The sequence below is a fragment of the Portunus trituberculatus genome, chromosome 43 (assembly GCF_017591435.1).
Source record: "Portunus trituberculatus isolate SZX2019 chromosome 43, ASM1759143v1, whole genome shotgun sequence".
Taxonomy (NCBI): domain Eukaryota; kingdom Metazoa; phylum Arthropoda; class Malacostraca; order Decapoda; family Portunidae; genus Portunus; species Portunus trituberculatus.
Genome location: NC_059297.1, coordinates 14,990,952 through 15,014,355, shown reverse-complemented (window position 1 = coordinate 15,014,355; position 23,404 = coordinate 14,990,952). Strand labels below are relative to the sequence as shown.

General features: G+C 47.1%; 1 protein-coding gene across 6 annotated transcripts in view; it reads left to right on the top strand.

Moving 5' to 3' along the window:
• LOC123518191 (proteoglycan 4-like) overlaps positions 1-23,404 on the top strand; it is a 316,782-nt gene that overhangs the window by 252,896 nt on the left and 40,482 nt on the right. The window contains exons 1-2 of one of the 6 annotated variants that reach the window (XM_045278888.1): positions 4,150-4,305; positions 5,520-5,715. The exons of 4 other annotated variants lie outside the window; for them this stretch is intronic. The gene's annotated coding sequence lies outside the window, so the exon portion shown is untranslated. Of the gene's footprint in view, positions 1-4,149; positions 4,306-5,519; positions 5,716-23,404 lie in introns of those variants that run through there. One more of the 6 variants, XM_045278889.1, reaches the window with a different exon arrangement.

Here is a 23,404-nt window from a genome sequence, read left to right as displayed (position 1 = left end):
GGAGTGACGCATCAGCATCACGAACTGGATAATGGACGTGCTTGAGTATGGGTCTGGGTGAAGGGAGAGGAGAGCGGGGTAGTTTACCTGGATATGTGGACTCTAAGGGAAGCGGTTGTGTAGATTCAGGATTAAAGGGAAGAGGAAACGAAGTGGCATCTGATGACAGGAAGAAAGGGAAGACCGATGGCGGGAGGAGGACTATAGAGTGGAGCGGAAGTAGCGGTGAGGCGAAACGGGAAGACAAGCAGCCATCTCGTCCACAGCGGCTCAGTGACCCTAATGGCTGCTTGTGTGAGGTGATGCACATCCTGCCAGCACTGAAGCTCAGCGCCTCCGAGTGCTTGGCGTGCGTGGAGTCGGCAGCGAACACCGCCCCCCGCGCTGCCTGCTTTATCATGCCATCCCCCTCACACTGCAGGGTGACGGAGGGCACGCTTTCACCAGCCTTGGCCAATGACTTCCACGGGATGTGCTTGGAACGGTTTGCTTAGTGTGATGTATACACCAGCCGTTAGAGATGTGCGTCTTGAATACAAGACTTGTGCAGTTTTGTGTTTGCACATCAATTGGGAATTAAAGCATGAAGGATTAGGCGAAAAAAGAACCTAGCAACTAATGTTGTGGTCATGATAACGGATAATGGGCAGATACCATCCAGATTACATAAAACATATTCTTTTATAAGTGTGTGTGTGTGTGTGTGTGTGTGTGTGTGTGTGTGTGTGTGTGTTCGCGCGTGCGTGCTTGCGTGCGTGTGCGTGCATGGGAGTAGCAGACTGTAGAGCAGCGGAAAGAGGGAAGCTGCGGCGGTGGCGGTGGCGGCGCTGTGAGGGCTGTCTCCCCTGCGATAGCATTAATGACTTTAGATAGAGTTTTCCGTAGGGAACGACCGTCCAGCTGCCTAACTGCCTGCTTGGGGGAGGCGGGGCTGGCTGATGACGGTGACGAGGAGAAAGCTAAGGAGGGAGAAAACAGGGAACTGAGAAGCGAAGAGAAAGGAGAACAGGAAACGAGGAGGAGAAGAAGGAAGAGGAAGAGGAGTCATTGCCGTATTAATTAAAGTAAATGGTTATATATATAACCGTAACCCAGTCCGACTCTCTCTCTCTCTCTCTCTCTCTCTCTCTCTCTCTCTCTCTCTCTCTCTCTCTCTCTCTCTCTCTCTCTCTCTCTCTCTCATCAATAATGATAGCAATAACTAGCGTACGTACATTTTGCGTCTTCTCTGCTACTGCTTCTCATCTCCAGTGCAACACACACACACACACACACACACCATCAAGAGGCCAGTGTTTCTCGCACCTCCTATCGCTCTACCATTCACTGTTGTGCTGCTCACCACGGAGATAATAAACCCGGCGTAGCGACAGACGCCCACCGCCGCCGCCACCAGCACAGGCCACCCTCACTCAGCCGTCAGCGCTGTGGTCTGCTTCCGGCTCCAGGCACGCTCCCTGGTTTACAAGGGGAGGGGAGGGGTGGGTTAGGCCCGGCTTCCGTAGGGACCCAACACGGACCGCTGCACGAGGTGATGGACCACGCCCCTTTGGTGATGCATTTGTTGTGTTTAGTGTTTCGTTCATGACTCTAACTCAGTGAAAAAGGCGGCATTGTTTTTACCCAGGCATGTGTTGACTTACTCTCTCTTATGATCACTTTCTCACTCTGTAGTAAAAGCAAAACTTGATGGAAAACACACGTAAGTTGTATTTTATTTATAGCTCCTCGTGCTTCTCAGTCTGTGGAGAGAAGCAGTGTTTCTGTCGAGGCATCACTCAGTTACTTTGTCTCTCATTCATGGGTAAAAATAAATTAATTGATTATAGAGTAAAGAAAGAATACCAAGGAAAATCTTTGATACAAATTCGTGTAAAGATTTTTCCGCCAAAGATGTTTTCTAGTGCATGCAAAAGCAGTGGTGCTTGTATGGAGGCATCCACGTACTCACTTTCTCACTCTCTCCTGAACGAAAGAAATAAAAGTAATCACATCAGTCCGTGTATTGTGTGTAGTTTCTTTCGAAAGTGATTATCTGTCGGTGAAAAGGCGGCTGTGCTTTTATTCAGACATCCACTCCCTCACGCACTCACGAGATACAAACTCAGAGAGAGAGAGAGAGAGAGAGAGAGAGAATAACACGTATATCAAGATGCCGCTGGCGTGAAATAGTACCTCCCAATCTGACAATCTGAGGGCGTCGTAACCTTCACAAGTGACAAGGCATGGAGGATTGGAAGGTCGGTGGGAGGTGGAGGCGGTAGGGGTGGTGATTCTATTGAACATTATTGGTGGTGGAGATAGTGTTGGCTGCTCGCAGGGGAAGCAGCAGTGGTTGGAGGTGAAAGAGGAGACGGAGACGGCCGGTGGTGCCAATGTTTAGTCTGGAAAGTTGAAGGATGCTTTTGCTTACGTGGTCATATTAGTGGAAACTGCTGATGCTTGTCATGCTGTTGTGATGATAGTGGTGTAACTGTTTTTTTTTTTTCTTTCTTTCTTTTTGTAGTAGTAATAGTAGTAGTAGTAGTAGTAGTAGTAGTAGTAGTAGTAGTAGTGGTGGTGGTGGTGGTGGTGGTGGTGGTGGTGGTGGTAGTAAAAATGAATTGTAGTACAGTAGTAGGAGCAAAAACTCGGGAAATAGTATATAGTGTGAGGACGGAATATTTAGGCGCTGATGGAAGTGGCAATGATGGTAATAATAATTGTAGTAATGGTAGAGGCGGCGGTGGCAGCGTTCCCGCCCCCTGACTCACGCGACTATCATCAGCCTGATAACTCATGGCGCCGTGCTGTGTAAGGTTGACGTGCAGGTTGGTGTTGTGTTCACTCAGCTGCCTAAATGTTTACACGACTCGCCTATCGTATAGTGAAGTGGCCTTGGTCTCTTCGTCAGGCACGGTTCATGGCGCTAACCATCGTGATATGGACCCATTGCTGCCATGATATTTGGAGGGTTTCTCATAGGGCGACGGAATGAGAACACCGGTGTTCATCAGGATAAAAGCCAAGCTCCCCCGTCTCTCCTTCATCCCTCCTCCGCCAGTGTTGGGTTCCCGCTCTTAGTCATCGACACAGTTGCCAAATTCAAGGTTCTTGTCTGCAGCTCCTCCTCACCTCATGGCATCAGATAAGTCGCTCTGTGTTATCTCATATACAGACAGAAGGACTTTTACGGAAGGTTTTGCACCACGGGAGTAATAATAAGCTGGCAGGCGTGAGTGGAGATCTGCTGCATTCCGATCGTTTCCTTCGGCAACCGGCGGGAAGGTGAGGTACTCACAAGAGCGAGGGAGTAGCAGGAGGAAGTAGTGTTGTCGTCCTTACGAGCCCTCTCGTCGGCCCCTCTTCCTCTCTCTAGCTGCCATGATGCAACGCGGGAAAACTCGTGTGTAACGACCAAGCCGCCATGTGCGCGTGCGGTCTGGTCGCTGACTACATTGCAGTCTTTTCATAGTGGGGTAGGATGCTTAGCAATGGGTAATGACTGATGGGAATATTGAGGTGGCGCGGTGCATGCATTGCTGAATACTTTAGCCAAGCTTGATCTCCGACCTCAAGGTAGAGACTCTCGCCCGGTATGACCTCTTCGTCAGACACCTTTGGTTTCCTGGAAGAAGGTCTGGTCTGTCGTCTAATGATTTTCTTTTTAAGAGAAAGGTGAGGCAGACGAGATCGTAGAAGGGGATGACCGCCGCAGGCAGGTGTGGGAGAGGCAGAAACCCGCTCACGTGTAAAAGCCGGGAAATTAGGGGAGAGAAGGAAGAGGAGTGTTGGTTTGAGCAGCAAAACAGAACAATGGGGCGAGTGTTGGTCGAGGGGAGGAGTGTTGGCCGAGCTGGTGCTAGCAGAGGCCAGTCAGGGAGGAATGCTTGATGGTGCAGTGCTTGAGTAATGTATCACCAATTTATCAAGAAGTGCAAGGTGATCAGATAGCTTGATCGGTCTTCGTCAGCTGTCACCAGCGCTGGATGTGAGAGTGGCGATGTGTTCATCCCATTGTGAGTGAGTGCGTTATCATTCTGAAGCAGGTGGTGGGCGTGATTGTGATCGCTCAGAAAGTATGTGTGGTTTGAGCTGCAGGAACGAGTGTGGTTTGAGGAGGAGGAGGAGCCGTGGTCGGCCGGGAGGGCTGATCCCGCCGCTGGCTGCTCCTTCCCTCATCCAAAGCCGCGACGCCGCCCGCGGGTCTGTGGCTCGCCAGTCAGTGGCGTGGCGCCCACCACAGCGTTACTCTCCTCGCTCCTCCTCTGCCAACGACCTACACCCCTCACGGGTTCACATAGCAGAGTTGTTCTGAAACTTGTGGTGAGCTGCGCCAGTGAGGCTGTGAGGCTGATGTTGTGCTGTGCTGTGAGGCTCCGCCGCTCGCCGACTAGCGGGCGCCGGTTACCGTTAACTTTTTTGTTGGAGATACGGGTTCCCAGCAACAAACTTTATATATTTGTTATTATGGTGTCAAACTAAAATATTGTTATTGGATATAGTGTTGTGAAAAAATAAATAGAATAGCTGAGAAGAAGCCATTGAGAAGTGTCATGTAAGAATGGTGGTGAGATGTGACGGACGTGGTGTGGATCTAGTAATGGGGAGCGAGATCTGGGCGTGACTGAGGGTGAGGGGGTGAGGTGTGACTCAAGCGGCATGACTCACATGCAGCCGCAGTCACTACAGCTTCCCTGTCTGGTCGCCCGCCGAGCTGTACGTATAGGGTAGTGGGAAATAGAGAAAGCGGCTCGGTTAGTCCTAAATGTCAGTCACCAGCCATATAAGGCTTACCAGCTCCAGACGAGGGAGTTTGGTTTTCTGCTTGAAAGTTGTCACACACCCTTTCGTCTGTCAGGCATGAAGGAAGGCCCGCCTCGGCTCGGCACTGCACGAGGTGCGCGTGAACACAGAAGCCGGTGTGACTGGTGAGCCGGTGAGCCGTGAGCCGTATCCACGTGGTTTTGTGGGAGGGATGGTGTTGGTAAATCATTGAGTGATATGTGTAGAGTCCGGGCTGGTGCAGAGGATGAGTGAAGTGTTGGAAGGAAAGAGGCAGCGGATGCCCTCGAGGGATGACGTGAGTGGAGGGATGGATGAGTGAGTGCGTGCTGCTGCGTGGCTGTCACTATGAGGGAGAGTGAATGAGAGGAATGTGATGGAGCCTTCCACAGGTTATGAGTAGATGTATTTTGAGCTCTGAGTCCGTGAGATGTAGTGAAAAGACGGCGTGGTGACCCTCATCTGATAGTGGGTGTGGCCAAGGGAGGGGGAGCACTGAGGACCCCGGGGGAAGTTGCCTCGCCCTTTCCGACTCCACACACCACTACCCTCCCGCTCCTCCCCGCCCTCCCTCTCCACCCGGCGGCCAGATGCTGATGTAATCACCCGAGGTCGTCCCGCGACTCATTGTGCCCTGGAGGGGAGTGGTTATACACGCATGCGCCGGCCTCGTTACACGCCACCACCAGCCATAGTTTAGGGAGCTTTTCCCAGTCCAGTCATTAGAGTAAAAGTGGCAACTACATTTTTTACAGAACAGGTTATAGCTCATAAAGTTGTTGAGTCAAGTGAACATTGAAACCCGTGAGGTGTGCGCAAGTCCTCCATAGTTCACGAGAAAACGACCCGTCCAAGACTCCAAGCGCCGGCCGGTCAGTCCCTAGCTGGCCCTCGTGGTGCCTCCAAGGCCTCCCCGTTGTAGCTGCTCCCTCGCCTCTCATCCCGTCCCAGGTGAGTACAGCCCGGCGTAGATGGAAGGCTTATGACCGCCTCAGCACACCAGTCTTAGTGTGGCCACAATAGCCTGATTGTAGTTGTATTACGTCTAGGAGTTTTTATGCGCTAATATTTCAATAGCCGTGACATATTTTGCACACCGTTTACAGCTATGCGTAGTGAAAGTTAAACTCTATTTGAAACTTGTTTGCAGTCTTAGCCGTCGCTTATCCAAAGTGTCTAGATTCCTGATAGTTATATGTTTTTATTTTTAATCAAACACTCTAACGTCCTCTGTCATGTATCGCCGCGTCGCTGCTGGCTCCAGATAGCAGTGCCAACACGTGGAGCGAGGCCGCCTCAGCACACTGGTGGGCGGGTCCTGTCACACGTACTGATGTGTTTGTTGACAGTCGCCACCCTTCACCTGAGCTCCTCTCTGTCCCTCCCTCTCCTGGTGGCTTGCCTGTCATCTGGTGAGAGAGAGAGAGAGAGAGAATTTCGTTTATTATTATTATGATTATTATTATTATTATTATTATTATTATTATTATTATTATTATTATTATTATTGTTATTGTTGTTGTTGTTGTTGCGGTAGTGGTGGTGGTGGTGATGGCTTCACTGCTACACTATTACTACTACTAGTACACTGCTATTTCAATTATCATCAACAGCAGCAGCAGCATGTAGGTTGTGGTAGAAGTTGATTCCAATCCATTCCAAGACGCAGCATTTGAATGCTGATTCTTAACTTTTATTATTGTTGTTTTATCATTCAGAGCTGAACGGGAAGACAATACTAGACATAGAACTTTTTTTTCGTGCACAGCATGTAAAGGAATTTGTTACAGAGTTACGGTAATCCAATAATACAATTGTGCGTTGATTTTGTGTAAAGAAGCAAAGTTAATGAATAAGCCCGCTGACTCGGTAACTGACTACATGTAACTGTATTCTGTATTGAATCATTTTAAACAAAGCTCACAGTTTGACTTTGTATAGATTATGCGTAAACTTAGAAGAAATATATATATATATATATATATATATATATATATATATATATATATATATATATATATATATATATATAACAATCTGACAAATGACTTTACCATAATGAGCAGATTGCATTTACAAACATCAGTTCACAATTTTCTTATTTTCTTTTCTGCAACTTGACTTACTGCCGGTCATGCATGTATCGCGTTAATCCATGCTTCCGTCATGCCTGCACGGCCACGGGTGAGGGGACAGCACAGCACAGCACAGCACAGCACAGCACAGCACAGCACAATGAACTGGGTGGAGCTGCTGGAAAATAGGTGGACGAATTCCATGGAAGTTGCGTGAATGGAAGCAATAATGGAAGACGAGTGGATGGAGTAGTATGAATGGCATGTGTGGAAGTGGAGGCTACGTAAGTGTGTTAGGTGGGTGAATGAGGTGCTGGTGGTGGTGATGGTGGTACGTGGTTGGGTTGTGTGGAGGTGAGGGGCGAGGGGGTTGTGTGAGTGAGTGGATGGAGGTGTGGGTGTTGCTGGGTGGGTCAAGGAGAGGTGGGTGTGGATGAGTGATGTGATGGTGGACGACTTAGGGGAGTGTCAGGATAGGTGGAGGAGAATTGGGAGGTTGTAGATGAGACCTTAGGAAAAAGAAAAGAAAAAAAAAAAAAGGAGGAAGAAGAACAGGATGACATAGTGTTGGGTGTATGAGTTGGACAAGCTGGACAGTGTTGAATAATTCCGAATCCATACCTGTGTTATGTTTCAGTGATTTAATAGCAACGCGTTGTAAAACACTCGCTGATCATTACCTCCATTATATGTTGCTACAGGCGGGCACATCTCATGATTTATGTGTTCATTTTTATTGATGGTAGTTTTTTTTTCTTTCATTATTTTTTTAGGAAGTATGAGTTGGTAATGCTCTCTCTCTCTCTCTCTCTCTCTCTCTCTCTCTCTCTCTCTCTCTCTCTCTCTCTCTCTCTCTCTCTCTCTCTCTCTCTCTCTCTCTCTCTCTCTCTCTCTCTCTCTCTCTCTCTCTCTCTCTCTCTCTCTCTCTCTCTCTCTCTCTTTTCTATCCATATGTATACTGTATTTTGCATTCATATAATCACCATGTAACTTCACAGAGAAAGAGACGTTTTACTGTTATCTCTATAAAATTTTAATGCAATATTCTAAGTGCTAAACACAAAAAAAAGTAGCGAGTTTTATCCCTGAGGTAACATAACCATCGGGCGTAGAGCGAGCAGTGTGTGTGTGTGTGTGTGTGTGTGTGTGTGTGTGTCGGGGAAAGGTAGGAAGTGATGGGGAAGGGGTGTTCATGTATGTTTAGGTACTGCGTTACTGCCCTCATCACCATCCAGCAGTTCCCTAGGTGTGCACGGCTATGCTTAGGGGCTGCACGCTGCGACCTGTATTAGAGACCCCGCCGTGCGAAATTCCCTGCCCCTAGCAATTGAGCTGAAATTAAGCAGCCAGCAACATAATGGCGTGTTTTTCTCAAGTCGCGGCAACTTATTATTGGAATTGTAGTTTCGTTTCCATTTTCTGCCCTGCAGTGTATGTACGTTTACAAGTTCAGGGCAGTTTTTCCTTTGCCGTTGATTCATTGCTTCCATATCGGTCCCAGATGACGTTACCTCGCTCCCTCTCCCGAAAATTATTGTAGAATTTAATCTCACACCGCTTAACTTCCTGCTCTTATTGCTTCAGTTTTCGCTCACTTGCACGGGCCAGCTGAAAGTGTTTGTTGCCACGCCTGGCTGAGGGCAAGGTGAGCGGGAACATCTTCTCCAGTGCGTAGCGGGGAGACGTGAATAAAAAAACTCAATTCTTACTGCCAAACTTTCCTCCTAACTGCCAAAGAGGTCACCGTGCTTGCTCAGCTTATTGCCTGTGGAGTAAACGGAAGACACACACACACACACACACACACACACACACACACACACACACACACACACACACACACACACACACACACACACACACACACACACACACACACACACACACACACACACACACACACACACACACACACACACACACACACACACACACACACACACACACGGGTTCAAGCTTGGTATAGAATTTAGATTTTAAAAGTCGATAAGAAGAAATTGGTTCTCCGATAGCGTGGATGATAACTGGAATAATCTTCCTTATCGGGTTGCTAGCAGGGTTAGTAGGAAGCTTATAAAGGAGATTAGTCATGTTTATGGGTAGGAATTATAAAATGGGTATTGATATGTTTATATTATACCGAGACTGTCAGATGTAAACTTATTGCTTTCACACACACACACACACACACACACACACACACACACACACACACACACACACACACACACACACACACACACACACACACACACACTCCCTCTTCTTGTTCTTTTAATTCGTGTAATATCATAGCAATATGGAAGCTAGGCACTTGCTACAGTCCCCGAATAGGTTATGAGATATGCAAGTTCATATATGAACAAAAAAGAGGCGAATATTGGGGCGTGGAATGTATGATATTGCGTGCCGTATTGAGAGAGAGAGAGAGAGAGAGAGAGAGAGAGAAGGTATTTAGGCTGTTAAGTCCCATATAGAAATTCCAGGCATGATAGAGAGAGAGAGAGAGAGAGAGAGAGAGAGAGAGAGAGAGAGAGAAATTTAATCGTATGAATGATAGTGGTTACCAATTCATAATGATCTGACGGTTGGAAATAAATAATAGACTTCTAGTTATGGAGTTGTTAAATACTAAGTTGTCAGGTGTGGGATGGAGCGGCCCGTCATCTGAGCGCCGCCCCTGAGCATCCAATTAATCAGCGCCTAAGTGAGTGAGCCTCTTAGTGTCTTTTCCTTTGACCGTCACTCATTAGACGTGATGGAGTGGTGCCGCAAGCTTATATATCTAGTTAATCTCTGGTGAGTTACTGAGCCAAATGGTTAGTAAGTTATTGTTTTTTTTTTTGTGTGTGTGTGTTCCCTTTGAGAGTCTGATTATAGAAACTTCCCACGTAAATTAGAAAAGGTATGATTATGCACAAAAACATGAAATGTCTTTTAATTAGCATATAGCTTTTACTTCGTTATTATGCAGCTGTGTATGCCAGGATAACATTCCTTCGTATAATTACTGGAGATTATCCGTCAGATGTAATTAGTGTTATCTCGTCTCATCTTCCGTGATGCTGGGGAGAGAGGTGACGCAAATGTTGGGCAGAACCGGGGAGGAACAGCTCCGGGGTACACCTCCTGACTCCCGTCCGCTGGTTTATTCAGTGAGATAAAATTAGCCTTCAAGGTGGGCGAGGAAGGGGAGCAGTTGGCCGGTACAGCGACGTGCCCTACGCGGCGGGGGGCGGGGCAGGCACGCCCGAACAACAACAACACTGCACCGCTCCGTGCCCCGAACATTCCCAGCATGAGGGAGAACCGTGCACGGAGCGGGACTAGTGGGGAAATTTGGTTTACGGAGCAGTATTTTTAGAGCGCCAAGATGCAGCATGTATTTCATCATTTACAGTTTACGGTTTTAATGTTTGGGATCGAAATGAGTTAACTGCGTCTTTGATTTGTTAGATTTAGCGGTGTGACTCATAATCTCTTCGCGTCCGTTGAACTCCCACCCGTGCAGCGCACCTAGACCACCCGATACAGTACGTCGCGGCCTTCCTGAAGCGGCATCTGCTAGTACTACGTTGCATCGCGTAACTCCAGAGCACGTGAAGGAAAGAATATGTGTGTGTGGGGACGATGTGAAATAAAATGCACTAGAGTCAGTGCTGTGGAGAGATATGGGTGGTGGTGGTGGTGGTGATGGTGGTGGTGGTGACAGACAGCTGGGAGAGAAGGAAGAGCGAGAGAGGGAGGGATCGTCTTTGTTCTCTTCGGAGAAAACGAAAAAGAGAAACGACTCGTGTTTTTTTTTTTTTTTTTTTTAAGGAGAAATATGTCCCCGTAGCACTTTAGGTGAGGTGGAAAGCATTGCGTCCATACACTCCACTGCTTCTGTTATCCGTTCTTCATCCCCGTTTATTCTTGCAAACCATGTTGATTTTTTTTTCTCTCTCTCTCTTTCTCTTCTTTTTTCATGGCACAGAGAAATAAAAACAAAATGCCAGAACCCTAATCTCAACTAAATTTTAAGATAACCTTTGACCTCTGGCTGGTACCGGGTCAGCCTGTGTGTGGGTTGTCACGGCCCCACTCCAGCAAAGGAGCAGAGAGGGAGGAAAGGACGTTGTGGTGGAGTGGGCGGCGGTAGCGCACACTGAACCATGACATCAGAAGGAAGCTTTAATCTGGTGAGGCACAAGCGAGTCACCAAGCCGAGCCATCACGTCATCCTCCGCCTCTCGCATCACAGAAATTTCACGTGCTTTACTCGCCGTGTTCGAGGCCGCTTGTTTGTTTGCACACTGTCCTCGCATTGTGCATTGTTCCTCACGCGTTGTATGCTGCTGCTGCTGCTGTGTCACGCCCGCCATCACCTCCGTCACTACCACCGTCCCTCCGCCACCTCATGGGGTTCAGGGTTTATTTGGCGTCACTTCCATCATCCTCATCGCACCCCGCCCCTCTTGCCTCCACCCATCCCTCCCCTCCGCCTCCTTCAAGTGCTTGCAACACCTCATCATGTTTGTTATATTTTCTTCATCCTTGATTATTTTCTGTGTGTAGTGGGGTGAGTGGGCGGGGTGTTCGGTGGGTGGAAGGATGGGTGGGTTGCTGCTCATAAGTCCAGGAAGCGAAGACAGTCCTTGTTCCACATGACTCATTGAAGCGTGACTCAGGGTGGAGAGACTGGAGGCAGTGGTGGCGGCGCGACACGAAAGGGAGAGTAAGAGGGAGGGATGAAGGTAGTGTTGTCTTTCTCACCTACTTTCACTAGACTAGAAGACGTATAACATTTTTATTATTATTTATTATTTTATACATTTCTATTTGTATTTGTAACCTTAAAGAAAATGACAGAAAGAAATGGGAAGTGACTTATTTGTGTGTGGTGAGGAAAACTTTTTTTGTGTATCAATAGTGGAAATGCCTGTGTGTGTGTGTGTGTGTGTGTGTGTGTGTGTGTGTGTGTGTGTGTGTGTGTGTGTGTGCGGGCGCTTGCGTGCGTGCGTGCGTGCGCATGTGCGTGTGTGCTTGCGGTGCGTGTTTTGTTAATATTAAGACATTTATTTATGGTTGATGATTCTTTACCAGTATCCTGCAAGGCGGCATTATTAATATTGTTATTATTATTATTATTATTATTATTATTATTATTATTATTATTATTATTATTATTATTATTAATGTTATTGCGGTTATTACTAGAAATGCTATCACCACCACCACCACCACTATTATCATCATCAACTCATCAACACCACCAACATGAAGTAGACAAGTAGGGATGGCAGCAGCAGAATACTATACAGTAGTCTTCCAGGAGAGCTCTACTAAGCCCAACACATCCCATAGCGGCTTGGCGGCGTGGAGGGCGCGTGTCCCTGAGGTTGGCGTGGACAGGCAGGGGGAGGCAGGGTGTTGAGGGTGTTTGCGCGGCTGTTCCCGAAGAGGTGTGGTAGTGGGGGCGTCCTGTTATGGTGGTTGGCCAGGAGTAATGTCTAGGAACGTCCCACCAGCCAACCTTTCCGACCCTCCCTGCTTTCTTTCTTCTTTCCCCTCCTCCCACTATTCCCTTGTGTCCTTGGCAACAAATAGCAACTCTCCTTTGTCGGCTTTTAATCGCTTGGTTATTGCTTATAAAATGACCTTGCCTGGTGCGCGGCGAGTGAGTGTCTAGGGGGCAGCTGGTCTGGGGAAGATGGGTGGGTGGCTGGCGGCTGGCTGGGGTTCTTAGGGTAACTGGCGCCCCTTCTTACCCTTCTTAAGCCCCCAGCCTTTCCTCTCCTGACTGTCATTGGTGTTTTCCTCTTTCCTTCTGTGAGTGTGTTTATGTGCATATCCAGGCTTTTATTCTTGAGGATAATCAAAATGGCACAAATTAATATCGAAAGCATGTGTATGGACTGAAAAGCTCGTAATGTCTGGCAATAAAAGGTATGTGTGTTTGGGTTACTGAGGCGCAGAGCCACGAGGCCTAACGCGAGGACAGTTTCCTTCCCATCGTCTGGCTCTCCTCGGTGTTCCTCTCTTCACTCCTTGGCGTTCCTCTTGTCTCGTTCTTCTCTTACCTGTCCCGTCGCATTGACTTACCGCGCGTTATTTATGATGTCTGGTTTTAATTTGAACATTATTTAAAGATGAATTAGTTTTTTTTTTCGTGTAAGATAATTTGATGCCTTTTTTCCGATGATTATGTATCTTGAGGACAGTGACCAAGTGCATAGGTTGATACCTGAGGCAGGTGATGGGCGCTGTGGTGTAAGGCGTCCTAGATTATGAAATATTTAACATATAAAAATACAATAATACTGAAGCTGATAAGCAACTTAAGCTTTTAATGTTCCTTTTGATATATAGTCGTAACATGGAACCATGTTGACAGATCCATCTGATGGATGGATAAATAAATAAGTAAATAGTACGTAAAGTGAGATATAATCATGCCGACGTATGCAGCTGATGAATAGATAATGCACAAAGCTGAAACAGAATGAAGCAGACATGTCCCTCTACTGAATATATAAATGAATAAATAAATAAGCAGCGGTTAGAATACAGAAAAGCAGACAGGGACGTCAGATAAGATCAGTGAGGCATGGGACAGGGAGGGTTGACCTTGTGAGGGTCAGACTCAGCCAGCTAGTGACTGCCGCATGACCACTGACTGTGGCTGGTGTCCCTTGTGTCTCGGGCCAGAGGTGACGTGAAGCCGTGGGGGGTGCACGCACCGCCTGGCTATTAGTGCATCGCTAGGAAAAGAAGAGGAATAGAATGAGAGGCAAGGATATTGCCAACTCTTGTCGCCTTGGATCCCAGCATACCTTAGATATCCTCCTCATGTGTACTTACATTTACGTACTGTGGGCAGCCACCAGCCAGGCATCCAGGCAGCCCGGCCGGCGGCGACTCTGCTTCCCGGTGCTGGACCGGCCGGTCAGAGAGCGCAGAGGTGCTACACCTGTTCACTCACATCCCAACGCTACCTCCTCTACCACACAGTTAAATACTGCCTTGTAATGTAATAATGAACATTGTAATGAAGAACAGTGATCATCGCGAAAAGATCCAACATTGAAGTGTTTTTGGGAATGTTTGTGGTAGTGTTTTATCGGCAGGTGTTGTGGTGACCAGGGAACAGTATGCGGCCGTCCCTCGCGGCCCTTGTACCCGGTGTTCCTTGCCCCTAACCCTCCCACCCCGTACTACCTGCGCCCCTCCACCCTCCCTTCTTTGCTCTCCCACTTTCAAAATAATTATTGGTATACATTCCTGAAGTCTGTTTTACTTTTTTTTTTCTTACCATTCACTTAAATTTAGATAATAGCCAAGACTCCAAATTTACACAGTATTCCGTTTTACTCACGTGTCTTTTCTCTCTCCCCCGCAGGTAAGTGAGAGGGCGAGGCTGTCACCTTGATCAGATTCCTGGTGGGTAAGTGTATGTGGCGGTGCCTGACGTGAGGAGCATCTCAGGTGGCGCTCCAGTATGCCACCTGCGTGCTGCTCCAAGACTATCCCACAGAACACATGTTATTTTTATTATATTTTCCACGCTTGTATATTTGTCGTAACCATTTATCAGCCTTAGAATGACGCCGCGCAGGGCTGATATCCGTGCACGTGTTGCTACTACAAATATGTTACTGCCTCATTTGAGTCACTCACAAGGTGTACGAAATATATAGAGCCGGTGAGAAAGAAGGCGTGGCCCTTGCTGGCGTCTTCCCATCTTCACCACCACTCCTACTCCCTCACTTCCCTTCCCCATCATCTTCTTTTGAGGGTTACGAGTAGTACTGGCCAAGGGAAAGTCTGACCACATGAACATTGGGAGGTAGAAGGCTTACCGTAAAGGTTTGTTTCTCTCTCTCTCTCTCTCTCTCTCTCTCTCTCTCTCTCTCTCTCTCTCTCTCTCTCTCTCTCTCTCTCTCTCTCTCTCTCTCTCTCTCTCTCTCTCTCTCTCTCTCTCAGTAACCGCCCACGGCCTTGGTAAGCTAATCAAGGCCACCACAAGACGTCTTCAGAACCTTGTCCCTAACCTTCTGTCTCTTCACCCCAAAACTCTTAATGTCTTGAACACTTAACATATAGAATTATTCCCACATGTGACACAGACGCAGTGGCAGAGATTTGTTCATGGTTTCTGCGTTCTAATGTGCATGAGACTTAAAAATTGTGAGTTTGTTTTTATTAGTATGGCTCTATGATAGTTTGGCAGGATTGAATAGCTCTAAGTTTTTGGTAGAGCTATTTGGTAGAGCTATAGAGTAATATTTCATCAGTGGCTTACCGTAAGTTATTTAACGCCGGGTATGTGAAGTTGCTCACCTTTAGAAAGTGGGTCATCTAGGTAACCTTGAAAGACTTAGTAGTTGACCGCTTGGTTAAAGAGGACCCGAGACTCGTGCTTGAGGGAGCAGTGAACCACACACGCTTCCTCTTAGGACTGATTGCACATGTCTCTGTGAAACCAGAGAACAGAATTGAAACGAAGGGGCTCATCTTTGACTTCTATATTACGTCATGGTGTGTGGGTGAGTTGATCTAAGCAACCTTTAAGTTTAACCGGAGGATCTCCCAGAAACAATTTACTGTCTTATCCGAAGCCAAGTCAAGTGTGAGGAAATGCCTTTATTAATTCATCGTCGTGTTCAAGCGGATGGATGAGTGGCATCCGGCGTCTCTCCGTCACATCCCCTCACGCGTATACCTGAGCGTGTGTTGATGCAGTGATAAAACTGATAAGTCAGGCAGCAGGTTTCGTGCGTCCCTCCAAAGACAAACAGGAGCCCTCAGAGTGCCAACACAAGCCAACCCTCAGCCTTGAGTGGCAGCTGCAATTTCTCGAAGTCCCTCTCAAATCCTGTGACTGTCTTGCCTACACCACTTGTGCAGAGGGTGTGGTTGTGGTTATGTCCCACCACCAGCACCACAAGCATCCACATTCACTACACCTCGGGCTCAGTATACCAATACGCGCACGCGTTGAATTAGGTGAGAATTATAATAACGGTTTGGCAACATAGATCAAGTATGTTAAGGTAAAGACACGCACGTAAGGGAATTCTAAGGGCGTGGCACATTTCTAAGAGTGTAACAGGTGTAAGTTGTAGCGTTGAGAGGAAACACCCTCGGTGGAATCCCTCGACGCGGCACAACCGAGGTAGATGTGACGGAGTTTTTCAGTTTTTCGTTCCTGATAAGCGGCATAGGGTTGTTCGCTTCCGGCGCTGTTAATCAAGTTCACATGTGGGAATTTATTTATGTTGCTGGGGAGAGAGTCATCTCGATCCCAGCGTGTGAGGAGCCCTCGCCAGTTACTCTTAATTAGAGATTTATCTCTCAGCCCAGTAGAGGCTTGCTTGGCGTGTCATCGCCTTCACCTGGCCTGGCTCTCTGTTTGTCACTCGAAAAATAAATAAATGAGCAACGTGACGCGTTGCACTATATTTTTTCCCTGTTATTCCGTGCTGATAATAAAGAACATAGTGTAGCAGATGTAGGCAAGACTGATGGGCGTAGTGATAAGTGTAGGACAAGAAGTAATGAGTTTGCCCTTGATGAAATAAGATGAAAGTAAAATAAGAAGATAGTTTTCAAATACTAGAGCAGTATAAAAACAGACTCATTTGTAAAGTTTTTTGTAAAGAGTAGAAAGTGAAAAGCTTAAATAGACTAGACAAATTTATAGATAGGGATGATAGATGGACATAGGCATTATACAGGGTCTAATGTGTTTATTTATTTTTATTTATTATAAACATTTATAGTGCGTGATGGATACGTTTCTTTCTATTCATACAACCCCAACTCACCCTGTTCTGTGATCAATACACACCGGAAATCAGCAGCAATAAAGTATGATAGGGAGCGTTTTGCATCATTCCACTCGCTCCTTCCCGCTTGATTTGTAGGCCAGCGGCACTTCCTCCCCATCAAGCCGAGTCAGGGCGCGGATGACATTGCAAGGCGACGCTTGTTGTGTTATCTTGAAGACAGTTTTTCCACCAGCGACTGGCTTGGTTTCCTCTCTGGGTGGTGTCGACAGAGTCCGTGATTCTTGTAAAGACCAACATCAACGCTGATGTATGGTTAGCGAATGCTGTGAAGGCAAAACAGACACAATCGAGTTCCCGTCATGTAGGCGTACGGGTGCTGCCAGATGCACGGTGGTGGCACGAGTCTCGGGGTGGTGGGAGTAGTGGCAGGCCAGAAGTGGGCATCCCCGGTAAGAGACACTGAAATTGAGTGTTTTTGTATACGTACATGATTGTAAGTTTATTTTGTTGTCCTCTTACTACTGCACTCATACCACTTTGCCCAGTTTTATTTGCGTGTTCAACTTGAAAGACGTTAAGAAAATCGACGACACAAGTCCTCAGCAAGTGACGACACTCGTTTAAAAGCTTGCTAGTCATTGTACATACATACATATATATTACTGTCTTCCTGCTGCTGTCCTTGTGCTCCCGTACCTCGCCCTGTTGGTTGTGACTTCTTGTCAAACCCCCCAAGGAGAAAATGACGACACACCTGCCTATTTTTTGTAACTTTCATGTTACTCTCCTTTCTTCCCGTCCTCGTGCCGCCACACCAGCCATTCGCGCCCCATGCAGGACCTACGATTCTCACTTGAGCCGCTGGTGAATTGCGCGGGGTGTGTGACCTCGACCCTCCTGTTCACGTGACGCTGCTGTTGGGCTGATTCCGCTTCTGCACACCTCAATGATGAGCTGCTGCTGCCTCCACTCGCTGGCTGCAGCAAAACTGTGAGGGTTCCGCCAGCTGCAGCCCCCTCCCTCCCTTCCAGCTCCTGCGAACGTGACGCGCAATTTAATGTAAAGTAAGAAGAGGAAAAATGTTCACAATGAAAGTTAACTTAAACTATAAGAAAAAATCAACTGTTTCACTTTTTTCTTCTTTTTCAATTTTTTTTTTTTTTTTTTTTTTTTTTGCAAAGTTTTTGTTAGTGTTTTGTGGTGGCCTTCAATTGTGGTCACGCGCTCCCACTTGTGAATATTAAAGGTTGTGTGTAATGATTGTTTGCTTAAGGCGTCCACGAGAGAGAGAGAGAGAGAGAGAGAGAGAGAGAATTATGGTGTGGAATTTGTTTTCGTTGTCTGCGAGGAAGTTTTTAATGTAACTGCGTTGTTGGAGAGACTGGCTCTTCCTGCCGACGCGCGGTGGTCCGCTACCCGGTACGTGAGGACTCTTGCCGCCACGCCATGTCTAGAGAACTTTTATTCATTCTACATCCCAATTAAGTTCTTTTAATTAAGAGAACGTGATCGGTTTTTTTTTTTTTTTCATTAATATTATTGTTCCTTTATCCAAACATTTTTATTTTTATTCTATTTATTTATTGTTTTTTTTTTATTATTTATTATTTTGCGCCGTTACATTTGTTACGAAACGCTGACGCTATTTTGTATTGTTTCATCTCAGACACATTCCAACGTAACAGTTTCACAAAATGAATTGAAGTAAAAACACGACAAACAATATAAGGTAAAGAAGTTAAGGAAAGAGTTTCTCAACATGAATGAAGAAGCAAAACACGTCCCCTGGGTAGCCAAGCCTGAAGGCAGACTGCCAGAACCTTGCCCTTGTACCTTGAAATTCCTTTTGATAAATAGCACACAATTGCTGATTTCATCATGAAACAGATGACGGTGGTCGAAACTCTTCCTCGTTTAGATGTCGACCACACGCTGGCAGCAGTGCGTGACGCCTCAGTTTAAACTACAGATGTTCTGAACAGTAACTAATGTTCATACTGCAGATCGCTCTCTTACAGCTTCATTCCGATGGTTTTAGATTCGCGTTTTTTTAATGGATCAGAAATATAAATGCATGTGTATTGCATTTGTTAAATTTATTACATAGCTTTCATGCATACATTAAGTTAATTAAGTCAGCCATGACTGAGTGTTGGCTTCATGAAAAAAATAAATAAAATGATAGTAATTATGAATAAGTAGAAATATTCATTCCAATTAACACCTTGAGATACGGAAGAGCTATGTCAGATGATCTTGCAGGAACTGTTCTTCCTGGAGGCGCACCATCCGTAGCATAATTGAAGCAGTTTCCTCTTATCACGGAAGCGTCTTCATGTATGAGAGTATACGTGCATACCAGCCAACCTGTACAAAAAACGAGATGGCACAGCATTGAATGGCGGGTGTTGCAAGCGTGAAGATGGTGTTTGTGGTGAGAGAAAATGGGCGGCGTGTGGGTGGTGAGAGTGATTTTGTGTGAGAAGTCGGAGGATGTTGGGAAGCCAGTTTGGATGGGTGGTGGTTACAGTGTGCGTGTAGGGGTGGAGCGGGAAAGGAAGGGATGGTGTGGGAGGCTGGCACACACGCACATACACTCACTGGATTTTTTTCTCCTAACCTTCCGCCTTTACACGTCTGTAGTGCCGAGGTCGTTTAGGTAATGGCGTCACATTCCTGGGTTGTGGCGCCCATTCAGAAGGGCCGCGACGTGGAGAAGAGGTCTGGTAGCCAAGGGTGGAGGGGGAGAAGGCGAGGACTCAGAAGCCACAGTAGCACTCAGGTTGTACTCGTCGCGTTCCCTCAGTAGGTTTCTTTGATGGAATACAAGAAAAGCCCCATAACTGTAATATTTGTTTATCTTTTTTTTCGTGTGTGTGTGTGTGTGTGTGTGTGTGTGTGTGTGTGTGTGTGTGTGTGTGTGTGTATGGAATGAGGCCGGGGATACGGGGATGGAGGGAAATGAACATAAGTGTCCTTCATACTTCCTTTTATTACGACTCAGTTTTACTTTACATGTTACCCTTGAGGTCCTTTTTTTTTGTTTTTGCAAGTCTCGCAGTGCAGTACTGGTTAGTGCCACGCTTCCCTCATCGTGGAGATGGAGAGCTGTTCACACTTAAAATGCAGAAGTTTTCACTGTAAGATAACAATTAATGCCCAAGAATCTTATCTAACATTTGTGTGAGTTGAGGGACAATGTCTCCATCTATGAGTATGAAAACCAGCCGCTTGTTATAGTCTCGTGAGTCAACCTTGGTCGGGATAGGTTTTAAACAATGTGACTGTATGGACAGGACTTGACCCTGGTCGTTTGTGTTTTATTGGTGAATAACACAGACTCTCCTCTTCGGCACAACATTCCTTAGCCCCTTAGTCTGCAGCCCATCCTACGCATCCCCTGTAGTAGTAAAGCCTCCTCCTGAGCCTGTGCTCAGTGTACACCTTCACTGCGCCACCAGTCATGCAGCGCGACGCCTGAGCTGCTCTAATGATGTTGTGACTCACTTCTCCCACTCGGCGATGAGAGACAATCTTCTCGAAATCAGCAGCATGAGTCATCTTTCCTTTAATGTGTGTGCTCAGTGTTACCTCCTCCAGGTCGTCCCCCTCAACACCTCCCCATGCTGTAACCACTGTCACGACGCCCCTCACGCTTCGTCACCGCCACCACCGCTGCCTGGGAACACGCGCTTTCTTTCTCCCCTCCCAGCCCCATCTCTCTCCCCCACCGCCCGCTGCCGCCGTCCTCCGCGACCTCGTCAGCACATCAGCTCACAGACTCAGACATCATTTCCGGTGTGGGTTGTGTCTGCTTCGCTCTAACGCGCCGCCTACACTTGCTTGTCAATACAATATATATTTATAAAAAAGAATATTAGAGTTTGGCTAGGACCTACATGCAGTGCATCCTGTGCGTAGCGATTTGTATGGAGTGTTGGGTCGAGGCGGGCGGGGCACAGCAGAGCTGCAGGCGGAAGTCATTCTTGCTTGTCACGACTCTAATTACTTTTTGTTTGAAAGTTTAATAAAGGATCTTACTAAAGGAGTTTCGTCACAATATTTTGTATGTATATATGTATATGAATGTGTGTGTGTGTGTGTGTGTGTGTGTGTGTGTGTGTGTGTGTGTGTGTGTGTGTGTGTGTGTGTGAGAGAGAGAGAGAGAGAGAGAGAGAGAGAGAGAGAGAGAGAGAGAGAGAGAGAGTACTGGTGCATTCATGGTGCCGCAGTAGCTGGGGTCACGTGGTATCGAAGAAAGAGACGACGGGGAGAGGGAGGATAATGTTATATTTACGGTGCCGCAGAGACGGAGGTCATGAGAGAGAGAGAGAGAGAGAGAGAGAGACGGTGGTAAAAGGTATGAATTCTACGTTACGATAACACTAGAACACAGGTTACTACTGAAGTTCATCCCTGTTTCGTTTTCCATATATACTTGTACATAATTGTCTTGTGTTAGTTACTAAATGGAAGGCTTACCAGTAATGAAACCTCACTGTAGATCTTTTCCGTCAGTGTTTTCTCTCTCTCTCTCTCTCTCTCTCTCTCTCTCTCTCTCTCTCTCTCTCTCTCTCTCTCTCTCTCTCTCTCTCTCTCTCTCAAGCACTCGTAAGCACGCAAGCATTAGTTATGTCCAGTAGCAAGTTGTTAATCAAGCCCCAGCTCCTTGCCTTCAGCCCACTGTGTCATTACTCCCTCATTTCCTCACACACACACACACACACACACACACACACACACACACACACACACACACACACACACACACACACACACACACACACACACACACACACACACACATCCTGCCCCGCCCATCCTTATCCATCCCATTCTTACACACACCCAGAGCCAAACATTCCGTGCCCCACCCAGTCTGCCCATCCCTACTAGAATCCAGACACCTCTCCACCCACCCACCTGTCCCCCCATCCACCCCTCATCTGTCCCGTCCCCCTCTCTTCCTTACCTCCATAGCCCTGCCCTCCCTCTAAGCATTCCTTCGCTCACCTGATCCATCTACATCCTACACTCGCCCCTTTCTCTTCCCCAAATGCCCTGCTTCACCTCTTCCTACCGTCCATCTTCACTCGCTGTACCCGGTGACCGCAGCCTCGTCTTACTTTGTCGGGCTGTGGCTATTCATCCTTCGTGGCCAGGAGTGGTGTTGGGTTCGATAGACTGAAAATTAATAGGCTGGTTTCCAAGGGCGTGACTTTTTGTTTGAGATGCTGTTGGTGGTTACGGTAGGGAGGTTATAGTGTAGGTTAGTGTGTGTGTGGGGGTGGGTGTGTGGGTGGGTGATTAGGTGATTTATAAAGGTTGGTGTTTTTATTTTTGTTGTTGTTGTTGTTATCGTCTTTCAGCTTTTAGTTTCGCCTCAACTTTTTTTTTTTTTTTCACGTGTCTGCGAAGAAATAAACAAACAAACGTCGCGGGAAGATCCACAAATTCAGCAACCTGGTGAATACTGGCATGTGGCTTTCTGATCTGCATTAAACGCGGTCACTTCATCTTTTTTTTTCCCCTTTGGTCTCTCTCTCTCTCTCTCTCTCTCTCTCTCTCTCTCTCTCTCTCTCTCTCTCTCTCTCTCTCTCTCTTTGACAAAAAAGACGAAAAAAATGCGATAGCGGGATTGATTCTGGCTGCAGTGTTGACACAGGCTCCGTCTTGCTCAACTCGTATCCTTTCGTTGTTTGTTATGAGAGAATGAGAGAAGAAGGGTGGAGCGTGTGAAGTCCTGTCCCTCCACTCCCACAGCCCCTAACCTGATGCGTCGCCAGCCACCCCATCCTGACGCCTTCCTTTGCCGGTTTTCCCTTTTTTCTATCTTTTTTTTTTTTTTTTTTTCGTACTTATGTTTGCATATTCACTCACCCCCGCCGTGGGTGGATGGTGAGCCTGTAAATTCTCTTTTATACGCTTGTAAGTACGCAGTGAAGGCCTCGCATGGATCTAAGTGTGCATTTTAGGTATCTTCAGACGTCCGTGACGTGCGAGGAAGTTGAGCAGAGGCTCCTTGACAACACCATACCGATGTTCCGCTGCGCCTCCATCCCCCCCCTCCCTTCGGCCACCACATCCCGCCACTCCTCGCTGCAGCTTTTCCTAGGCATTGGGAGTTAACTGAACTCTGCTTTCTTTTTCCGCTTCAGTTTTCTTCTTATTTGTACATGCAGATTTACTTTTTTGATGGTGCATGTTACACCTGCATCTTACGTGTCTGTTGCGGAATAAATATTTGTGGTGGCCAGAAGAACGTAACTAATCTGTGTAGTTGGTGTGTACACTGTAGGCTGCATCCATGTTCCTGCCGCAGTCTGCATCAGCCCTGATGCACGTCTCACATCACAACTTTCCCCTCCCCCTTTGCATTCTGCACCAAGGCGCCACCTCTGGCCCCCCACGAGCATTGCTCAATCCGCTACGTGTCCAAGACGCTGTTAGTAGGATCAGAAAAGCTGGAGGTGTTGGGATTAAAGACACATTCGCCCACGTAGTGAACTAAGCTAAAAAATGAGGGTGAAGTCACCGAGAAGCCGATGCTGGTGACTCAAGGGATTGTGAGGTTAGCAGTCGCCGCCGCAGCTCCGTCACCCTTGCCAACTTGTACCCGCGAGATGAACACGAACGCGCCTTGCAACACATCCACCTGCTACCTCTCGACCCCACATTAACCTCTGCCTTGAGAAAATTGCTCTAGTATTCAAGGTTTGTAAAAGATCAGGATCATAGTTAGCAGGAAACAATTGCCTCCGGAGAACTTGCCGCAGCTCACTCTCCCCTTTT